Raw genomic sequence first — 24,913 nt, 5'->3', positions numbered from 1 at the left:
AAGAATTTCTCAATACGTCTGGGCATGGTGGCACACACCTTTAATCCTAGCACTCTGGAGGCAGACATGGGAGGATTACTGTGAGACCTCAGGCCAGCCTAAGACCATGTAGAGAATTCCAGGTCAGCCTGGGCTAGAGGGAGATCCTACCTTCAAAAAACCAAACCAATAGAGCAAGGAAAGAAAGAAAAGAATTTTCAGTATGCATAAATATTTGTATGGAATAGAGTTCTGTTCATAAGAGTAGTTATTAAATTCCCCATTATATATACATTATTTAGGATGCAATGTAATGTACTTGGCAACTTGAATGTAGTGTTATGTGTTTCTAAGGTGGTTTACAAACTGAAACTCTGACTGCGGTTATTAGAATCAAATTTCCCCCATAAACGTATGTGTTCCGAATGCTAGGTCCTCAGCTAGTGACAGTTTGGAAACTGGAGCTTAGCTGGGGGAAGTGGGTGTGTTGCTGGGGGTGGACCTTGAGTTTTATTAACCCTCAGTTTGCTCATTTAGTTAGGTCTTCACACTCTCCTGCTGCTATTATCCATCTAATGTTGGTCAGGAGGTGATGTCCAGCCTCTGCTCATGCCATTATTTCCCCTGCCATCATGGAGTCTGTAAGCCAACACAAATACTTTACTTTCACAAGCTGTTTTTGGTTGGGTCCTTTGTGCCACAATGCAAAGGTGACTACAACACTCATAGAGAAGCCAAGAGAGACTCAATTCCTAAATACATCATGGTACATACATAGAAGTGCAAAGCATTCAAGAATCTGAAATGTTGCAGAAATATTGGAAAAAAATAAAATAAACAGCTAGCTATAATAAACTTGAATTGCAAATTACGTACACTTCCAATAAAATTCCTGATTTTTCTTTGTGATATGGTTCAAACATAGCCATGACATAGTTGATAAGAGGAACACAGTGGGTAAAATGGCCTTATCAACTTTAGTTATTTTACAACTCTGTTGACTAAGACTCTAAGATTGGTACAAGATAAAAGTGACCAGTGGAACAGAATACAAATTTCTCAAATTGTTATATACTCAAACCTGTATGGAAAATTTGTAATGCACACATTTGAGGCTCATAGATGTCTGAATTACTGCAGAGGAAATGGTATCTTCCTGTTTTGAGATTGTTTTTGAGAGAAATTCTCATAATGCACCCAGGCTGTCCTCAAGATCCCAGTACTCCTGCTTCAACCCCTGAGAATTGGGATCAAAATCATGGATCACCATAATAGACCTTCAAGGAAGAAGGTAATTGCAATTGAATACTCATGGGAAAAATATGAAACTGGAACCTTACTTTATAGCATACAAAATTTATTACGAATGCTCCACTATGAAAGTTAAAATATAAAAAGTAACGGGTAGTAATATAAGAATATCTTTATGAATTCAGAATACAAATTGATAATATTAAACCATACATAACAAGCACTGGCTGTAAGATATAAAATTGATGAGTCCTAGTACACTAAAATCAAGAAGCTCTACTAATCAAAAGTCACATAAAGATGGTAAAAAGAAACACAAACAACAAAATTTCCTTAGCAAAGAATTTGTTTATTGCATATGTAAAGAACTCATTTATATCACAGGAATAAAAAGTAAGAAAACAAAACTAACAAGTTCACTATAGAAGAAGAAACATGGTAAATAAATATATAAAGAAAACCTTACTCTCATATATAAGTGGAAATTTAAGTCAAAGAAACTAAGTCAAAATTTAAGACAAAGCCCATGGAGCCCGTGATACACAAATACAGGCAGTATTCAGTGTGGGCCAGATCTTAGAGCAATTGGAATGTAGATATATATTATGGATATACATGCAAATTATTTAAACTATCCTGGAAATATCTTGTCAGATTGTAATAAACTTGGGCCATTTACAGTCTATGGCATGGGAGATATGTAAAAGGATACTCAGTGTAGAACACCAGACACCAAAACTATTCAAGGGAGAACCACAAACAGCCACTGGCAGCTAATACCACAATTGCATTGTGAAATTTTACCAAAGGTATAGTGCATAGTAGGAAAATAATCAGAGATGGATACAGAATTAGAACCATCGACAGTTACCACAGGTTCACAGATGAGCAGCGGAAGCATAGCATGGATCAAAAACAGCATTAAGACAAACATTGACAAAATCTATCCTTTTATGCAAATCAAAATGTGAAAAATTAAACACTCTGTGGGAATTAAATATATACAACTGGATTCAAGGGAAGAAACAGAAATGAACAATAAATTCAATAGAGGTATGCTTCTAAGAGGTTATGAAAGGATGTGTTATTGGGGGCGGGGAGACAACAAAGGAACTTTGAAGTTAAATTCTGAAGTTTTTTAGATTAAGTAGACAGAACATGGACTTGCATTATAGTATTACTCTGTATAATAACTACTTAATAAATTTTATGTTGTGATTAAAAACTAATAGTTTTAAAAAGTGACAATAAAAATAGTAAGTTATGTTGATGATTTTGTGGGTCAGAGGTAGCTGGTATTGGTGACAAATGGATTTAGCAGAGGCTGCGAGCTGGTCTATCAGGAATGGGGAGGATACATTCAGCGCAGATTATTGAGGCCAAAATGATCATTAGAAAACCCAACTAGAACTTTGAATTTGATTTGAGTGAAACATAATTTATGGTTGTGAGTAGAGGACAGACCTAAAAATAAATCATAAAACCAGTGGCTGTTCATATCATGCCTGTTTAAATCTCTCTTATGTGTTATAGTTGGAACAACAATGTCAGTGAGAACCCTATAATGCCAGCAGAGGCTGCTGTCTATGAAAATATGACATCACTTTTATATTTTTGTTTTAGATTCTATGATATATAAAATAAAAATATAAATTATCCTCCTAAGTAAATTAAAGGTTGGAGACAAGTTTTTTAATAAATAATATTGCTAAGTTATATATATACATACATACATATATTTATTTATTTATTTATACATATATATAAAATATGTTGTCAGTGGCTCTGAAAATATATTTAGGAGTTGACAGCATATTCGTACCACAGAAAGCCTTTCACGACAGACTGTTGAATCAATATTTTCATCTTATTTATTTATTTACTTGAGAAAGAGAGAGGGAATGGGTGTGCCAGCACCTTCAGCCACTGCAAAAGAAATCCAGACGTATGTGCCCCTTGTGCATCTGCCTAACGTGAGTCCTGGGGAATCGAACCTGGGTCGTTTGGCTTTGCAGGCAAATGCCTTAACCACTAAGCAATCCCTCCAGCCCATAAATTAGTATTTTCAGGTATTAGCCTTTGTTCGCAGAATAAAAGAAAATGCCTAGGAAAGGTTTTTGTTTCTTCCGAACACTGAAGTGATCAAATGCAGAGGTTTCATATGAATGTATGGAAACTTATTAGTAAGTATGAATATTGATATATGTGCAGTATCCTGTTGACTCTCACCCAAAACCTGGTTTGCTGGATAGAGAAGAGGGTCAAAGAAGGGTAAGGGACAGTAACTAAGTTAACCATAGTGAACAGAAAGCCTGGCCAAAGTCTCAGTGAATCATTCTTCCCTTAGGAATAAAGTTTTCTTTAAATTAAATACAAGATATAGGGCTGAAGAGATATCTGTTAGAAAAGTGCTTGTCTGGTAAGCATGAGGACCTGAGTTCAATCCCAGAAGCCATGACATGTTCCTGTAATCCCAGTGCAGCGGAGGGATATACAAGTTTTCCTGGGGCTCAGTGGCTAGCCCTTATAGATGAATTTGTGAGCTCCAGGCCAATGAGTGTCTCAAAAAGGAGGGCAAATTTCCCATGGAATGACAACCAAGTTGGGCCCCTGGCCTTCAAACATACCCACAAAAATATGTGCACCTGCCCATACAGAAACATGCACTTATGCACACATAAAAAGAAATGTAAGATGTAATGGTTTGTTCAGAATAATCTGAAATAAACTGGATGTCAAAGTTCAGATTCTGTGCATGGTTTGTAGGGACTGCACAAAAGGGCACATAACCTCTTGGCATGAATACCAGCAGCAATGATGCTGAAAACACAGTGGAAGTCATTATTAAATCACAGATTCAATGTCTACACAGTCTCCTAAGATAAGGACTTTGGAGTAATATACTGAGATATAGAAAAAAATTAAAAAGTTATTTCTTAGGTTCATGTGGTTCCTATGGGTTCTTATAAATACTAATATTTAGAATTTTCCTTAAGAAATGATATGGGTTAAATCATTCTCAGCAAGTGATTTTTGGCATATTCCCCCAAGTCCTATATAAGTTTCTAATAATTTTCCACAAGTACCTATAAGATATTCTTTGACTAGTGGCCCCAACTATCTGGCTGTTAGAATTATATTCTTGTGGTAAGTGCTGGTAAAGCCAGCCTGACTGAGGACACTGCCTACTGCCTAACACATTTTGGGTAGGTCTTCCCCTCACCCTGCCTAGCCCCAGGAAGAAGTAGAAGAAAACACCATTTTACTTCTGGCTAGGGGATATAGTGGAAACACCATGCCATTCCCTGGATGGATGGAACATTGCATTTTTGTCATAAGGATACTGTAATCACATCCTGAAAGCAGACTCATAACTATTTTAACTTTAATTTCAATTTAAGTAATTGTTTCTATATTTAAAATTAATGTGAAAAATATTGGAGAACTTCCTTCTCATATTAAAACTCAAGTGAGGGCTGGAGAGATGGCTTAGCGGTTAAGCGCTTGCCTGTGAAGCCTAACGACCCTGGTTCGAGGCTCGGTTCCCCAGGTCCCACGTTAGCCAGATGCACAAGGGGGCGCACGCGTCTGGAGTTCGTTTGCAGAGGCTGGAAGCCCTGGCGCGCCCATTTTCTCTCTCTCCCTCTATCTGTCTTTCTTTCTGTGTCTGTTGCTCTCAAATAAATAAATAAAAATTAAAAAAAAAACTCAAGTGAAAAATTTTTTGGCCTATGTTGCCCCTTTCAAAAAGTTATAAAGAGTTAATCAAACAATATAATTATTCTCCAAAATTTAGCCCATTTTTTTCTTTTTATTTTAGCTAAGTAAGCAGTATCATGATGCCATGACAGAAGCAACAGTCAAGCTACTGACTGAAAATAGCGCTGAAGCAATTCTGCCTAGAAGCACACATGATGACTCAAATGAGACAGACCTTGTCCTAAGTGGTACTTGAAAAATGCTATAATCCTACACTGAACTGGTGTGACATTCCCTCACTTGGCCTAGTTTTCATATTTACCAGTTAACTCTTTAGCTCTTATAGTGTTGTTTGGTGGCTCTATTGCCACCATAACATTTATAGGCTGGAAGGCCTACTCTTACTGAAGGAAAGTGTATCCTTGCATGGGTTCTAGGGGCTCAAAGCAAACTTTCTCTGTGGACACATTTGCTGAAGTGATGCTAGTTTCAACCACATGTTGATGATGCTAAGGTAATCATGATGTTGTTATGGTAAAATAGCTTAGTAAAAATGTTACATTGTATCTTACTCTTGAATATTTTTTGCACTGCATATTACTAAGTAAAATCATGTAAAAAAGAAAGGTAAAAATACTCAGTCATGGGCTGGAGAGATAGCTTAGCAGTTAAGTGCTTGCCTGTGAAGCTCAAGGACCCCGGTTCGAGGCTCAATTACCCAGGACCCACGTTAGCAAATGCACAAGGGGGCACACGCATCTGGAGTTTGTTTGCAGTGACTGGAGCCCCTGGTGTGCCCATTCTCTCTCTGTCTCTCTTTCTGCCTCTTTCTCTCTGTCTGTCACTCTCAAATAAATAAAAAAAAATAAAACATATTTAAAAAAATACTCAGTCATGTATAACTCAGATGTTTTATGTGGATATACAATACTTTTGTATAGCACACCTTTCCCCATATAGTACAACAGAGCTGTTTCACAATTTCTGAGATACCTTGTGATACTTAGAGAACTATTTTACATTATATTTCTTTGTCAAAGTTTCAACTAGAAGCATCCCGATTTTAAAGGTTAATGTAATCTTTTACGTTACATAATATTTAGATTGCTGTAATAAACTGACACTAGTTAATGTAATGTTACACCATGGTGATCACTGCTATCCTTTATCACTATCTAGATATATTTAACCTTGATGTAGAAGAAATGTTTAGTATAGTAAAACATTTAAATATCAACACTGTCTTCTAAATAAAAAGCAAAACTTTTTTTTTTCCTGAGGGAGTTATTGAAAAAGAAAATATTTGTTCTTAGATGCCCCCTCTTCTACCAGGTTTAAACAGGATGTCTAAATAATTTAGCCATGGCATATAGACTACCAGATATAGTCATTCAGTCATTTATTGTTCACATTTGGAAGATGTCAGGAATCATTACTATTCCATTGAATGAAAATGCAGGAGGTAAAGAAAACAATTGGTTATATTTGACAAGGGAATAGATATAACTATATTCTACCCAACGAAAAGCCTGATACCTCTAAAAAGTGTTTTTTTTTTTTCAAATTATTATTCATTTAGATTCTGAGAACAATACTCTGAAGTAAATAGAGCAGGAATCATTATTCTCACTTTATGCATATAGGCATTTGAGAAGCTAAGAAATTAAAAGGCTTTCATATTAATATCATGTGCTCTGCTTGTTACAGACATCTTTATTACTGAGCTCAGCATATGTACCAAACCTTCAGCTAACAGGAGAGGAAATACCCTGTCCCTGCAAAGACTCAGGCTTGAGTAAGACTGTACTAATCCTACAGTTTCTGACCTTTCCTTGTAGTATCTTATTGCTCATGACCAGATTTTGAATGTCTTCAAACCACTCAGATGCACTTTGGCTATAGAAATCAGCTTGCAGAGCAATGCACTCTGACCTTGCAGGATTTCTGACACTATGATGAAGTTTCTTCCAAGAGAGATTTGTGCAACCGCGATGGGAGAAGCACTGTGGGCTCTAGGCCGAAGCGTCTGAGATTTCCTGGCTAGGAAGGTTCATGACCATAAGGTTTGCTTGAGTTGTACAGAGTGTTTTCAGTCAGAGGGAAAAAAATGCATCACCCATTCAAATGCCAAGTGCTATTACCTTGTACTTTAAAATGTGAGAATTCCATGCATTTTGAGCCAAAAACTGCGAGTAAACCAATTTTATATTGCAAAACCAAATGGCTGCATAATCTTGTTGTTTTCTCCTTCTCAGAATCAAGGATGATTTTAACACATAAAATATATCCTTAATAGTATGTTAAAATATTCACTGCTATGAGAATGAAACTGTAGTCTAATTTTACTGGGCAGCCACTGAATTGTGACCACTTTAATGAGCCTGTGGACCTAGTTTCATAAATTAGTTCTGACACAGCACTCTGGCACGCTGGCCTCTGGTTATTAGAATGCTAATGCAAAGATCACTGGCTGGCCAGATTCCCATTTGTTACCAGAATATACTCCGTGCTCTCAGGCTCTGTTTGCAAGGACAAATAAAAGTGGAAACTTGAACTTCTTACTAATGATCTGATAAGTCTGATCCTTGTATGTGACTTATTTAGATTCAAACTCATTTTTTTCCCCCTCTAGAAAAATTGAAGAGAAAACAAGTGGAAGCATACACTTGGGTGTTCTTTTATATTTACTGTTCTTTATAGAAATTATATTAGGAAGATTTTTTTTGAATGTAATGAGTCATTCATTTTCATTGTTGGGCATACAAACGGCAGTGAGACATGCTAAGCACTGGGTAAATGAAAAGAATGCAGGCTCCAGGGAACCACCGAGAAATACCAACCTGCTGCTCACTGTGGACAATGTGATGCGGGACAATGAGCAAGAAAGAAGTAGACTTCATGTGTTGGGAACATGCCACCTCGTTTTCTGTAGCCAAAGAATGTCTTTCAGGGTACTTTCATAGTGTACAACATGAGTTTTCCTCAAGAAACCACTTCTAGTGTTGGATGTTTCACAGAATCACTTCTCCCATCACTGACAAAGCCTCAGCTCCATCAGTTGAGCAGGCTGGACCTGTTTCTGTTCTTTACTCAACTGTGTTGTTCCAACCAAAAATCCTAAGACTATCAAAATGCAATTGATTTTTCTGAAAACACTAATAACTTAAAGTTGGAACTTTGTGACTGGCACACTTTTGTTTAACACCTGTTACAATCTAAAGTTATTTAACAGAGAGTCACATTTTCATACATGGTACAAAGTGAATATCCAGCTGTAATAATAATCAAGTTTGAACTTAATTATTAATAATTGCAAATTTGATGGTAATTTTAAAATTATTTTATTTTTTCTTGGATAATTTTCTAAATAAATGTTTTTTATATATTCTATGAAATAATTTTATCTCTACCCTGGTTAAAAGTGAAGATGATTCAGATTAGGTGTTGTAGATGAGTGAGACTATGTGTCGATTTTTTTCCTGTGATTGGGTAAGTTCACTGAGAATGATCTGTTCCAGGTTCAACCATTTTTCCTCAAATTTATTTGTGTCATTTTTTCTTACTGCTGTATAGAATTCCATTATGTAGATATACCACATCTTAGTTATCCATTCTTCTACTGATGGACATCTGGGTTGATTCCAGCTTTTAGCTATTACAAATTGAGCTGCTACAAACATGGTTGTGAAAATCTCTCTGGCCTGTGGTTTGAAGGTTTTAGGGTAGATGCCCAGTAATGGTATAACTGGGTCTTTTGGTATCTCTATAGTCAGCTTTTTCAGGAGTCCCCATATTGCTTTCCAAAGTGGTTGTACCATCCTACATTCCCACCAACAGTAAATGAGTGTTCCTGCTTCTCCACATCCTCACCAGCATTTATTTTCATTTGATTTTTTGATGTTTGCTATTCGTATTGGGGTAAGGTGGAATCTCATAGTTGTTTTAATTTGCATTTGTCTGATGATTAGGGATGATGAACATTTTCTTAAGTGTGTGTTTGCCATTTGTATATCTTCCTCTTTGAACTGCCTGTTCATCTCTTTGCCCCATTTTGTGAGTGGGGTGTTTGTCTTCTTATTATTTAGATTTTTGAGTTCTTTGTAGATTCTAGAGATTAAGCCTCTATCAGTTGGATAAACCGCAAATATTTTCTCCCATTCTGTGGGTATTCTATTGGCTTTGCTAATTATATGCTTGTTTGTAAAGAAACTCTTCAGCTTCATATGATCCCATTGGTTGAGTAACTGTTTAAGATTGTGAGCCACTGGGGTTCTGTTCAGGAAGTCTTTTTCCATTCCTATATTTTCTAAATTTTCTTCCAGTAGTATTCGAGTTTCTGGTCTTATGTTGAGGTCTTTGATCCATTTGGATTTGACATACCCAGTAAGCACCTCATGGATTAGACACTAGGATGGATGGGGAGGGAGCAGAGGGCATCGAAGGGGTAGGAAACATTAATCTGGACCCAAACGGCAATGGTACCATAAAATTCTACTTCCTAAAAGGCATATCAAATGGCTGAACCTTAATTAGTCCCTTACAGGAAACACCTGAACCACAAGACACTGGCGAGGGTAGGATCAAGTCTAACCTAAATATTCTACATCTTCCCTCCCTCCCTCCCCCCCTTCTCTAACTCTTGTATATTAGTTATGTTTTTCCTCATTTTCTTAGTGGGCACTGACCTGTAACCCCCACTATCAGCATGGGGCTATCATCCACAATGAGCTTTTGATCAGAGAAACCTACAAGGTTTCCTAAAAGAATGACAGACTTCTGTCAGAGTACTTGATGACCCACCAAAGGTCAGTGGTAAGACCCTATTGCTGAAGACTCCATATGCAGCTGACACATAAAATGTGTAATGGCATGGCTGGAAGCCAGGAGAGAGTCAGTCCCCAGACAGTCAGCGTGTCTAGTGCCAGAAAATGCTACATGGGTGACGGGGGAAATGACCAGTAACTGTCCAAGCAACTCATGGTCTAACCTACTTAGCAACAAATAACCTGGTGTGATGCCCACACAGGTGCGATAGTGGCAAACAACCATGGTGGGGAACCAACTGCTCTTGATTTGGCTAACTGATCCCCTCAGTGGTATGGGACCAATAGCTGGAGCTGGGAAACAAGTCAGAACCATATCCAAACATAAGCCCACTCTCCAATATCAAGCTACCATCAATCATGGGCTACAAGAGGGCCTACACCTATTAAACTCTCTAGCAAAAAAGTAAGTGTTATCTCAATTTTCCAGGTGTTAACTTACTCTCTGTTAGAGAATCTGCTTCTCTTTTTCAGATAGATGCAGATCCTAAGGAGAGAGCTGCCCCAACATACCTCAAAAGGGGCCCGACTGAAACTAAGGACAATTGGCGAAACAAGCAAGGGTGATGTTTTCCTGATGAACGGATGGATACCAGCACAAAGGGGAAGGAGACCAACACAGAGAAAAATCAACTCCTACCAAATTAGAGAGCCAGAGCCTCAGAGGCCCCAACACCTCAGCACTGAAGCAGACCAAAAATGAACCCACCATGGCTCAGGGAAATTTTGTGGAAGAGGGGGCGGAAAGAATGTCAGAGTCACATGTTGGGTCATGATATTCAGAGACATTTATGGTACCAATAACTGTGGGCTAACTTCACAATGCATGACCCATTTACATCAACAAGGAGGGGCCATTGGGAGGGGGTAGGTCATGGATGAGCCTAAACAATGGTACCAAACTGCCTGTATTTGCTGAAAAGAAAACTAATAAATTAAATTAAAATAAGTAAATAAATAAATAAATTATTAAAAGAGCTTGGAAAAAAAATAAAAAAGTGAAGATGACATGTTTTGTAAAGAGGTATATCCCCACAAACCAAATGAATTAACCATAAGATTCAGATAAATGTTTATGAGTAGTATTTTCTTTATGTGAAGGATTATGCTGAAAATTTTCACAAATATGCTGAGTGATTTATTGGCATCAAGAGTGGGGACAATTGTTATGATGACTATGAACAAAGCTAAATGTTGAAAACTAATTTAACTATATTTGTCAACAATATATAGTCAATGTTACTGATTTCTCATCACCCCAATATTTATTCTTATACTGGAACAGAGTACTCCTTTCCTTAAAATAGTAAAATTCAATCAAATTGCATGAAAGACCATTTTGCTGGAGCACTTGGACTTGGACATCAATGCAACAGGGACTCAAACTTGTATATGCTTCTCTTTGCCTTTTTCTTTTCTTTGCTTTTAGTTTTTATGTGTACAACCTATGTACCATTTACTCTTAGGTCTTCTTTGAAACTACTCTATCTGTGCTGGGAATTTTGTTATTCATAAATCTCATGAAATATCAGCACCAAGGTTGGGAAATCAAATGTGTTTTCTGTGGAGAGCTGTATATACATCTGACAATATGCTTGGAAGACAGGTACCATCTGTACTGTGTAGGAGCCCATCAGAAATGCAGAATCCTTACTTCATCTCAGTCTTGATTAAGCAGAATCTGCATTGTGAAAAGACACTCAGATGACAGAAATGCACATTCCAAGTTGTAGCCCTAGAATGTGACGTTTCCCTCAAGTATATGTAAAGAATTTTGAAATAAGAGTAGTCAGAACTCAAAACAACAAAAGAAAGCTTCCAGGAAGCCATGTGAACAATGTTTTGCTACAGAGTGAGAATGTAACAATGCCAATTTGATGTCATCTATGATGATATTAATAATTGCAACTAGATATATATCATTTAATAGTTGATATAATTGTCACACATGTATAAAAAGGCACAAAAGATTTTGTGAGCTTTATTGTTGATTTTCCATTATAGAAGTTGACATTTAGGCTGGCAAGATGGCTTAGTGGTTAAGGCACTTGTCTGTGAAGCTAAAGACCCAGATTCAATTCCTTAGTACCCACATAAGCCAGATGCACAAGGTGGCTCATGCATCTAGAATTTGTTTGCAGTGGCTAGAGGCCCTGGTATGCTCATTTTCTCTTCTCTCTCTCTCTCTTTCTTTCTCTCAGTTAAATAAATAAATAAAATAAACAAAGAAGTTGACATTCTGAAAGTGTGCAATATTATTTTCACAAGATATTACAAATGTAGTCATTCCAAGAAGCCTCTTCATTCAGTAGTTTTCACCAAATACACTGTTATCTAAATAAACTCTGAGATCAAATTTCAGAAGTCCTTTTATATAATTTATAAATATTATTTTAAAATAATCAATTTTCTAGAAATTTTATTTGAAAGAGATTTTTATAAAGTGTCCATGCACACACATAAAGCAGAAAACCATTAAACTCAACCTACACATTTACTTAGTTTTGAGATGAATCGTATGTGCCCAGGCTCTTAAAACAATTCATCTTGCTTCTGCTTCCCAAATATTTTGATTATCTGCCTGTGCTACCATGCCTGGTAACTAAATCTTATTCCAAGAATTTCATATGAATTCAGGACTTCAAAGAGTTCCTTGCACTGAATACAAACTGGATATACAGAGATAAGCAGCAAAGAAATACATCTCAAAGAAGTCATCCTTCCCCCAAAGTGGAAAACTGATATCTAATAACCAAACACCAAGCTAAGATAAAGGAAAACATACATAAAATTCAACCAGGAAAAAGTTCTCCAAGATACTGCTTATACAAATGTCAGACTGCCTTAACATTGCCCCATCTACATCCCTGAACCTCCTTTATCCATCCATGCACCTCTATTGTACTTCAAACCTTCCATCTTTGCATCATTCCCATATTCTTCAGTTGCATTTGGGCTCATGATTACTTCTAGAAAATGTTCTTTTCTGCTTCCTTTTGCTTGGTTAGTTATTCCATGACGATCCATGAAAAACTGCCACAATCCTTCTGAGTGTGCTTAGTGCCTCCTCTCACTGCTTATTCATCTGCAAAGATTCATCTACAACTACTCACACTTACAAACCCTGCTTGAAGTTTTGTTTTCCAAAACATTTATCTCCTAATATATGATGATATAATGTACTTGTTATATCTTTTATTTACTGATAAATACCTGCTTCTTGACGCAATGAATTCATGGACATTTTGTTTATTCAGTTGGTTGATGAATGAGGCTCAGTAAATTTTCAATATGTACATAAGTTAACCAGTTAGTTAATGACTGCATTATCTGAATTTCTACTACAACTGAGGCATGAATGAGGTTAGAGATATAATGGTCACCTTTGCAATCTAAATCTATCACTTTGGAGTGAAATAGAGACACTAAAAGTATTAAAATTATATAATTTTAAAAACATAATTAATGAATAAACAACATGCTTTTTAGAATTTATTTGAGACAGACAGAGAAAAAGAGACAGGCAGAGAGAAAGAGAGAGAGAGAGAGAGAGAGAGAGAGAGAGAGAGAGAGAGAGAGAGAGAGTAGAGAGAAAGAATAGGTGCACCAGGGCTTCCAGCCACTGCAAATGGACTCCAGATGCATGCGCCACCTTGTACATTGACTTACGTGGGTGCTGGAGAATGGAGCCTCTAACCAGTGTCCTTAGGCTTCACAGGCAAGTGCTTTAACCACTAAGCAATCTCTCCAACCCAACAACATGCTTTTTTTTTTTTATCACTAGTAGTATAAATTGTACTAAAGATTTTAAAAAGTGTTTTATATTTAGAACAATGCAAAATAAAAAATAAATTTTAACTTGTAATTTGATTCTTAAAAATGACATAATTGAGTTTGTCTCAGTGTTTTACTCACTTTTTACTTGCCTATTTTATATGCTATGCAACTTGTCTCTTTCTGTAAAATCAATTTTAAAAAAATTTCTGAGAGAGTAAAGAGAGACAGAATTGGCATGCTCGAGCCTTTAGCCACTGCAATTGGACTGCAGACACATCCACAACTTTGTAAGCATGTGTGACCTTGCATGCTTGCATCATGTTGTGTGTCTGACTTACATGGGACCTGGTGAGTCAAGCATGGGTCCTTAGGCATTGGAGGAAAGCACTTTAACCACCAAGCCATCTCTATAGCCCTAAAATTAATATTCCTATCATATTAGTTTATCATAACTGTTCTCATTTATGTTTCAAAGTTGCATTTTGTCATTAATACTTTTGTCACTGCTAACATTTGGAAGAAATTTTTTGGCATATAAATGTAATTTTAGCTTAAAAATACTATTGCTAAAATGCTGAAGAATGACAAGCTTGGAGCCAACTATAAGAGAAAGCCACATTTTCATGTTTATAATGAAATGTGTCAATATTTCAGTCAAAATATTTCCATTGGCACTGTTTTCTACATTCATAGAGTACTTTCCATGGAAAACAAGATAAAGACTGTCAAACATGTAAAAATGTTTTTCTGTTGCAGCGACTGTGAATGCCACCTAATCACAGGCATTCTCCATTCTATTCCACTCTGGTATAGAAAATAACAATTTAATTATAAGTAGAATCTGCAGTAATAGATGTTCTCTTCAAGTCAAGAAAATTTAAAGGTTAACAACAGGCATGAAAATTTAAATCTTTGGTATTCTCATTGATTGATACATTGTCTCCTTTTTTGCTCCAGTCTTTTAATTCATGACAACTGGTTTTAATCATTTGCATTAAAAGAAAAACTTCAAACTTGACCTTTTAGGAACATTTTCATGTCAGATCTTCAGTTAATGTCTAACCAAATATAACCAAAATGTAAACAATTTACCAGGTAGTTCTTTCACAACCTAACTTCCAAATGTGATATACAGTAAAAGAGATTTTGTAGGAACATGTTAATGCTTCCTTTTGAGTTCAGTCAGACTCATCATCTGGTTCTTTGTATTTCTGTTTTGTGGCTGCATGCACATATAATGTTTATAAGATGTGACAAAGTTCAGCTTACATGAATGGCTAGCATATCATGGTGTGTGGCTGTGACTATGAATAATTTGTTTATGTTCACCCTCTCCAAGTACATTTTGTTTTCGATGGTGTAGTAATGTTCTCAGGGGATAAAACCCCTGAGATGAAGCAGCATATGTGAAAGGAGGATATATTTCTGAATTACAGTTTTGAGGGGGAGCTTCATCATTGTGGAGAAAAGTGTAGTTGGATGCAGAAGGAAATCCTCTGTATGAGCTAGCTCTCAATGCCCAGTAGGGCTGGATTAATCAGCCCTAAGCTCTGTCCCTACAAGCATACCTCTCCATCAAGACTCCACATCTAAAAGGCTCCAATGGGTAAAGAATAAATAGGAACATTTACCACAAACACCAGAGACTATGAGGATAAAATATACTTAACAATGTTAGTAGAAGATAACTTAAAAAAACTCAACAAGAGAAAGTTAAAGAGCAAACATTTATATCCAAACTTTCTCATATGGGTTTCATAACTTGCTAAGAATGGTGTTTTTACCACTGTGGTGTGTTTATCACATACTTGTACTCATATTATGATTATAAAGCACCACATAATTTTATCAGGCTTAGATATACAAAATTTATAATACTACCAATTTTATAGATTTAACTTTAGCTGTAGAAACAAGAGAAGTTAGTTATTAAAGAACCATGTAAAGGTTGGGAGATAAAATAGCTCATGGCTTGTCAGAGACCTATGAATTAGGCAATAATGATAAGATATTGATGAGAGTTTCACATAATACAAGAACTTTGGAAAACTGTGATTCCTGAGAAATGATCACCTAAGTCAAGGGTCAGTAGCTCAGTGATCTCCAAGGTAGAAGTCACTGGCAGAATAAATATTGTGTTAAGCACTATTGTTCATTAGTGGTCAATAGAAATAAGAAAATGATAGGATACAATATACTTAGCAATGTTAATAGAAGATAACTTAAAAAAAACTCAACAAGAGAAAGTTAAAGAGAAAACCAATTTCTAAATGACAAACTAATGTGTATAGAATCTTTGCAACATCAGTATCACTCTCATTTCATAGGTACAAATACAAGCAAGAGAAAATAACTTGGATAAAGCATAAGTGGTATGTTAGCAGAGCTCAGATTGAATCTGTGTTTCTGATTCCAGAGTTACACTGCTTAAACTACACCCAATTACTTCCTCCCACATTGGAGAAGAAGTTTTATCTTATTGCCCTTGGTAGCTTTGAGTGGCTGAGAGATAAAAGCAAAAAGTAGGCTGTTTCCACTGGGTTCAGAAGTCACTTAGTGCAGGTGGCTTCCTGACAGAGTTAGTCTGATTAGATTTTTGTGAAAATTCTGGAGAGAAAGAGAGAGAGAGAGAAAGAGAGAGAGAGAGAGAAAATATGAGAGTGTGTGAGTGTTCATGTCATTTGCACACATGTATAGAATAATGTTAAAGAAGCATGACAGTCATCTCTATTTGATGGGGATTTACTACTATATGGTAACTAAAATATTTTTGTATTATGGTTTGTCAAGATTTCAATCACTATCTCTAAAGAAGATAGTATACAGAAAAACCTCTATATAAAGAACATTACACTATATAAATAATGTTACCAATGAACAAATTTCTCCATGTATGCAGTTCTGAAAAAGTGGTGACTGTGCTCTGAGGAGATGGCCCACAAGAGTAGGAGAATTGGCTGCAAACATGAAGGCCTGAGACTGCTTGAGTTCAATGCCCCATATCCAGCTCAGTGTGGCTATGCTTATCTGTAACTGTAGTCTTGTGATAACCTCTCAAGGAAATGCCCTGAGGAGCAATGAAAGAAACCAGCATTCTCCTCTGGTCTTCCTGCACCTGTGAGTGCATCTGCACACACGTTTATACATCTCCCTATACGTTTATACACCCCCCCCCCAAAAAAAAAAACACATACTACATATACAAATAAAAATGATGAATGTTTAAGGACTTAATTGTGTATCCATTCATTCCAGTCTGTAGAAAGTTGACTTCTGTACCACCAAACAATAGTAGACTCTGTGTATGCTTTAGTCCCTTAGTTCTGGCATATAACATTCATACCCTCCTGTGAACTACAAATCACCTCTAGAATCCTCATCATATGTAATACTTTGTAAACACTGTAATTATTATCCCATGTTGTTTGGAGAATTGGGTCAAGAAGAGAAGTCTACAGGTATTTGGTAAAGTCCTAACCACAAAGAATGTGCATGAGAAGGGTGGCCTAACATTGTCCCGGCAAGTGCAGAATGCATGCATGACTTTGGGCATCTGGGTGCATAAAATCAAAGCCATCATTCTTTGCAGGCAAGCACTTTTAACCACTTAGCAACCTCTCCAGCTCTATAATTCCTTTTAGCACACCATTTTTAAAGTTTATGTGCTATTTCAGCAAATCTACCATTTTGGAGTACAATACCTGAAATCCAATTTAAATATCACGTAGTATATAAATTGTCTTCTCTGCATCTGAGTATAAAGTACTGTATAGGGAAGGGATATTGAAGAGTGTTCCAAGAAATTGAATGAAAAGCTGGGTATGGGTGGCATGTGCCTTTAATCCCAGCATTTAGGAGGCAGAGGTAGGAGGATCACTGTGAGTTTGAGGCCAGCCTGAGACTACATAGTGAATTCAAGGTCAGCCTGAGCTAGAGTGATACCCTACCTCAGAAAACCAAAATAAATAAACAAATAAATAAAAGAAATAAAAAAGAGAAATTGAATGAATTTTTCCCTAAATATATCTTTGATACGTATATACATATACATATATATACATCAAAGACATATTTAGGAAAAAATTCATTCATATATATTATTGACAACTTCCATAATTATAAACAATATCCCATGGTAATTTCCTCCCTCCCTCAACTTTCCCCTTTGAAACTCCACTATCCATCATATGCCCTCCCAATCTCTCTTTTATTTGATTTCATGATCTTTCCCTCCTATTATGATGATCTTCTGTAGGAAGTGTCAGGCACCATGAGGTCATGGATATCCAGGCCATTTTGTATCTGGAGGAGCATGTTGTAAGGAGTCCTACCCTTCCTTTGGCTCTAACAATCTTTCTGCCACCTCTTCTGCAATGGACCCTGAGCCTTGGAAACTATAATAGAGATATTTCAGTTCTGAGCACTGCTCTTTCACTTCTCCACACCATAGTGCTTTCTGAGTCATCCCAATGTCACTGCCATCTGAAAAGAGAAGTTTCTCTAACCAAAAGAGAGAGTAGCATTAATATATATTAATATATAGCATAAAGTATGGACATTAATAGAAGTGCTAGTCAGGCAGTTTGGTGAGCATAGTATATACATTTAGCCAGACACCAGCAGACATTATACCCCTAGGGCTCATGGCTACCCCGGTTATAGATTGTCAGTATCAGGGATGTATTCCCTCCCATGGGAATACATCTAATTTGACCGCCAGTCAAATTAGAGGGTGGTTGGTTTCCCCATAACAGATGTGCTGCTATTGCACCCATTGGCTCATTTGGCATTGCTGGCTAAATATAAGGCTTGCAATGTCCACTGTTGAGGATATTCACTGGTGACTTCTCTCTCTCCCGTTTAACTGCATGCAGCGTGGCTTTTTCCAGCTTTCTGTCAGCTGTTCTACATGGAGGAGGTTTTCAGCTCATCTCCAACAGGATTTCTCAGTGACCTTGCAGCCCAAGTCTGTGGAGTCTTCAGCAATAGGTTCTTTCCATCTATTCCTGGTGGGAACCCAAGGGTCTTGGCAATGACCTGCAATGTTTAGGGAGCATAAGGGACCTTCCTGGCCAACAACTCACTGGACGGTATCCCATCCCTGGCACTGAATACTTAATAGTAACAATCTGAGTGTTCCATTGTCCAACAAATTAGGTTTCCATGGGACTTATTTATATCCTCTTAGATTTGGATGAGCCCTCCCTTCACCTTTCCTTTATTCAATCTCTTCCCCTGACCTCACTTAGGCCTTCCCATCCCCGTTAATCGTCCTTCTATTTACATATATACAATAATACCTAAATATTTAAGTAGGCCAAAATTGTAGTTTAATATAATTCTGCTTTCATTATCATTTTCTTTGTGAAATTAGTACTAGATTTATTTTTTGAGTTAAAAAAATTCCAGTGGCTATTGATTATAGTAAAAATATGAGCATATATGTTTTTTTGGTGGCATTTGGCATGCTATCTAACTTGAGTTTAATTAAAAGAATATGGCCCTACATTTAAATGCTACCAAAATATTTCTAAATTTTATTTGTGTTAAGACATAAGCAAGGTCCATATCTCTGCATGGGTGAATATGGAATTCTATTTCTCAGAAGTACCTCATTCAAATTAAATTTGTTAATTCAAATTCTACTTTTTATTTATTATTGAGAGAGAGAAAGGCAGATACAGAGAGAGAGAATATGGGTATGCCAGGGCTTGCAGCCACTGCAAACAAACTCCAGATGCATGCGCCACCTTGTACATTTGGCTTATGTGGGTTCCTAGGAATTGAACCTGGGTCCATTGGCTTTTTAGGCAAGTGACTTAACTGCTAAGCAATCTTTCCAGCCCACTCTTTTTTTTTTGTGTAGCCAAGGCTAGCCTCAAACTCAGCAATGCATCTGGGTCAACCTGCAAAATGCTGGAATTGCAGGCGTACGTGAACACTGGCTCAAATTTTCCTGGCTATTTTGTCAATATATATTTTATTACTATTTAATTAAGATAGTGAAAGGAAATAGCACCACAGGATATTTCAAATTATAAAACTCTTATTTATATTGATGGTTGCTAGCTCAAGTAAAAATGTAAAGAAGGAAAATATGTTTGTGCCTTTAATAAAAAGAGCACAGTAATTTTTTTTTTTTCACAGTGTAATCAAAACATGCTTCTATTATGTAAGGAAAATGCTTTCAACTACAAATCAATTAGTTCTGCTAATGAAAAAATAGAATAGTCTTAAAATGCATCTTTTTGATGTCTTTGTCTCATACAAATTTTACATAATAAATCATGATAAAGATTCATCAACCACAATATGAATATTACAATATGAATATAACTAATTATGCATAACTTCAGAATGAGGTTCCAAGATCAGCAGGAGGTGCTGCAGGAATCATTATGGTAGCAGCTTGATTGCTAGCAGATAGGCCTGTGCTGCCAATAGGCTCTGACAATATGTACATAAAACTGACAGAAAATCATTGATATTTATTCTAAGAACAGTGAAATTCTAGGCTAGCAAAGCACATACTTTCCAATTATAAGTGTGTTTTTTAAGGAGCATTTGAGTACCATTTGAATATTTTAACTTCTCTTTATGGGAAAGGAAGTAGGACCTCACTACAGGGTTGGCATTTCCCCCTTTCAGCAACAAAGTTATCTTGGTAATTGTATGTGCTTCTCCATGTAGAAAGAAGAATATTTGATTTATTTTGTATTTTTTTCTTGTTTACTCATAAATTATAGATATACAAATATGTTTGGAGCATTTGGGCCCTATTGGTTTTGTTTTGGTGCAGAAGGGCATACATATTACTAAGAGGAATACTTTATGGGATCAAAATAGTCTACTTTCCTTAAAATTTATAGACATACTAGTAGTCTTAAATATTCAGAAAAACCATGCTTCTTCTCTCTTTTTTTTTGTAATAAACTAAATCCAACTCTGTAAGTCCATTTGGAAAAGTCCAATTCACCATAGCACCCTTGATTCTGACTCTACACTTCTAGCTAGATAACATTAGCATGTGTAAAGAATACTCAGCAAGACTTTTTCAACAATGTGCCATATTTTACCACTGTATTACAACAGCTCTCAAGTCACAAAACATTTTATAAAGACTATTTAAAGTAAGGGGACTAAAACCTTAATCACCAGATAGATCTAGAGTCTTCATGGAATTTTACTGGTTCTATATAATTCTATTGTAATTTTTCATTAATATATAAAAATAATTTTATTAGCAAATAATGTAAACTTGGCAGATGATCTCTTAAAAATTACTTTTTATGCAGATACAATATTCATATACATATTCACTAGATTGTGAAATTTATTAATCCTGTAAATAATAATTAGCTAAGCAATTTTATATAAAATGTTAAAACATTTATTTGCTATTAAAAAGATTAAGTTTAAACCCAGTTTATTAGGGCTACAATTTTTAGTGCTTGTTTTGACAAATGGATACAGTTATACAGTAAGCAAAAATGAAAGGAACTGTTGAAATTTAAACTGTCCGATATATATTAGTATCCTAGGTGTATTGTGAAAATACATCTATTAACAGCTTGCTACTCTTGTGTGTAATTGTGACAGAAAAACTCATGTGGGGTTGACAGTGATCTTCATACTACATGTATACTGAAACACCACAAATTTATTTTTGAGACTCAGCCTATGTTTGCAGATGTGATTATTTCCATATCTTACAAGTCACAACCACATTTTTTACATCCTTTTCCTCTCACACTTTGTAGTTTTACATTTTTCTATTTGCACATCTTATCTCTCCTTAAGCCATATTTGTAGTGACACCTCAATGCTCTATGGCAATTGGGCAGCAGACGAACTATCGTCTGTCTCAGTACCAGGCTCAGGAACCAGGCTGCCTGGGATTGAATCCTAGCTTCAGTGTTTTATAATGTTCTTGGAAGGGATATCTTTCTTCTTAGCTACATTCACAGGCAAATAATTTTTGTAGCTCTTATGAATGAAACTACATTTTTAATTATTTATACAGAATATTATCATTTGTACATTGAAATGTTACTGCTTTTTATATGTTTTATATGTGATTTTGTGTCTTGTAACATTACTGAATTATTTATAACGTACAATAATATTTTTGTAATACTAGAGATGTTTTATATATAGAATCATATCACCCATAATATGGATAATTTCTTTCTTTCCATTTTTTTTTGTCATTGAAGGACTCACTTGTTTTTATTTACTTAAATTTAAAATTATTTTGTTTATTTTTACTTATTTATTTGAAAGTGACAGACAGAGAAAGATAGACACAGAGAGAATGGATGCACCAGGGCCTCCAGTCAATGCAAACTAACTCCAGATGCATGCACCCCCTTGTGCATCTGGCTTACGTGGGTCCTGGGGAATTGAGCCTCAAACTGGGGTCCTTAGGCTTCACAGGCAAGTGACTAACCACTAAGCTCTCTCTCCAGACCCATCTTTTCCAATTTTGATAGTCATGGTTTAGTTCTCTTATTCAGTTACTCTTTCCAGATTTCTAGTACTGTATCAAATAAAAAACAGTTAACATCCTTGTCTTGTCTTCAGTCTTAAAACATTTAGTTTTTCACTATTCCTTATGATTTTGACCATTAGTTTTTCATATATAAGCTTTTTTATTTTGAGATATGAGCATTATAAAATTTGAGAACTTTTATCACAAACTGTTATCTTTTGGCAGATGAAATGGTGTATTTACAGAATGCAATACTATTCAGACACAAATGGAGTGAAATTCTGTCATTTGCAGCAGTATAGATATACCTAGAGAGTTTTATATTGGTTGAATCAAGTCAGAAAGAGAGACAATGTCCCGTGTTTTCAGTCACATGTGGAAGCAAATAAACCAACCTTGTAGAAGTATGGGATGGTGGTGGACACCAGGGGTGGAGATGCAGAAGAGGAGAGAGGAAAGAAAGAAATGTAGCAACTCTGGAGTAATGCAAAGAGGAGGAGGGTAGGAGGGTGTGGGGAGAACACAATGAGTGGGCATTATCTGTGCATAGTGTACATGCCTATAGAAATTTCCATGCACGGCTTTAATTTATGTGATTAATTCATGTTAAAAATGAAAGTAAAAATTAAGAAATTCTACCTCCCCTACTTACTAGGCTGTAAACTTGGGCAAGTTGCCTAATCACAACCTCACCCATAGAGGTTTTGGAAGGAATTAAATGGATTAGTATGTATAAACCTTCAGAACCGAACCTGACACATGCTCAGCACTCAGAAACTTGCCATGAATCTCCTCTCTGCATTGAGCCAATTTCTTTTTTTTCAACTCTCTTCTCCTTCTCAACAAGACAGTATGGATGGGGATAGAGGGAGTTATATTTTTCTTTGACAGTACTTGAGTCATGATTCCTCTTTTCCTTTCATCTTCACATTAAGAAATGAGAGGCTGATGCCAAATAGTTTATTTGTGTCTCTGAAGTTCATTCCAGGATTCCCCCCCCCACACACACACAAAAAAAACCCACCTGTGGAATATGAGGACATCAACAAAAAAGGAAAGCTGACATTCCTGGATATCTGCTTCACATGTAGCCTTGCTAGTACTCTTAGAGAAGAGCAAGGATCATTTCTTCTAATTCAAAATTCCATAGAGGTATAGAACGTAGAATATACCTGAGCATATCTACAAGTATTTGTGAAAAAGGATTCTGATTTGGTCACCATGGATATGCTTGAAATTTTCTTAACATGGGCATGAAATTGCACAAGCCTCAGAGCATTTTGGAGTAATGTCACCAGCTGGGGATCAGAACAAAGTTCTCATCAGGGACTGACCGCTTACCAAAAGACCTGTTGAGGCTATTACTCATCTTACCATGATCTCATGAGCTAGGCTGGAAAGAAGTCATGAGGTCACAAGAGGATGAGCATTTTCTAAAAGTAGGAAGGTATGAACCATAAAGTCTTTGTCTCCTTCCACACTAGCAAAGTGAGCATATGGAAGAGGGTGCATGGGAGCAGCCCTCCTTTTCCTGAGTGCTGAGCATGTGCCAGGTTCCCTTCTGAAACCTTATACATGTATATATACAGACTAGTTGTCATTTCAGCACCTGGGTAAGGGTGCACCACACTAGTGGTCACGCAGAATGCAGAAAGTTCCTCTGTTTGCACCGAGGTCCAGCTATCAGTCATATATAGCTCAGGTTCAGATTATAATACAAAACGTATTTTTGCATTGTTAAAATTTTTCATTTTTGTTAACTGTTAATGTTCCCTAATATCTATCTAACCACAGTGTCAAATTTCTTTTAATGTGATTCATTAACTGTTTAATCTACAACTGTTTCTGATCACTACAACTGTTTCTGAATAACAGGACATTTAGAGTACTGTTGATGGTTGAAAGAAGACATTATTTCTCTTTCTAATTTATGCCTTAGGTATTTTAACAGCCTAATTCAAAACTGAGTTTATTACTTCTTATGGGTAAGGATTAAGCTAGGACTCTTTGTCTATGAGGTATAAGTCATCTCTTTCATAGTGTGTGGAGTATTGTATCTGTTTGTTTTTTTTTTACCTAGGAGGCAGTGTGGTGTGTCCTAGTACATAGTAGGTGCCCATAATTATTTGTAAAATAAATGGAACAAGATTTGAACAAGATATAATAGGTTAGGAATCATGCTTATAGCAGAATCATGTGGATTTGCAGGAAATCTGGCATAACAAAATATATTAGGTAAAAAGATGAGTCAATATATTACTAAAATAATGTAGATTAAAGGCTAGATTACTACAAAATTAAAGTGTGTGGGGCAAAATCATCAAAAACAGGTAATAAGATTAATTTATTTTTGCAATTACTATATCATTTATCAAATAATTCCTCTTTATGTCTTGATTGACTTTCTGCTCTACTTTATTAGTTATTTGACAATAGTGAGGTCAACATTTTTCAGGTCAATACCATTACCATTATTATAGAATTCTCTTTTTTACAAAGTAGCAAAATCAAATAGATATTGGGTGAACAAATAAGCCAAGAAAAGGAGACAAAAAGACAAGATTGGGAAAGGTGCTGATTGATCTTTTCCATTGGACAAAACCTGCATCAACATCTAATCAATGAGTTAAATAACAATATGTTGTGTTATCATCAATGTTTGAAAAATATCATTTAGGTTTGCATATTTTTATAATATAGAATATTTGTATTTAACCAGAAAAAAATTAAGGATTCTTGGGAGCTGGAGAAATGCTTTAGCAGTTAAGGTGCTTGCTTGTAAAGACCAAGGTCCCAGGTTTGATTCCCTAGTACTTATGTAAGCCAGATGCACAAAGTGGGTGGTACAAACATCTGGAGTTCATTTGCAGTAGCTGGAGGCCCTGGTTTGCCC

At 36.1% G+C, this 24,913-nt stretch overlaps 1 protein-coding gene across 9 annotated transcripts in view; it reads right to left on the bottom strand.

The window, feature by feature from the left end:
* Ralyl (RALY RNA binding protein like) overlaps window positions 1-24,913 on the bottom strand; it is a 710,563-nt gene that overhangs the window by 141,374 nt on the left and 544,276 nt on the right. The gene's annotated exons all lie outside the window — the stretch shown is intronic.

Source organism: Jaculus jaculus, chromosome 2 (genome assembly GCF_020740685.1).
Source record: "Jaculus jaculus isolate mJacJac1 chromosome 2, mJacJac1.mat.Y.cur, whole genome shotgun sequence".
Lineage (NCBI taxonomy): Eukaryota > Metazoa > Chordata > Mammalia > Rodentia > Dipodidae > Jaculus > Jaculus jaculus.
The sequence above is the reverse complement of the archived record's forward strand: the minus strand, read 5'-3'. Positions and strand labels throughout refer to the sequence as shown.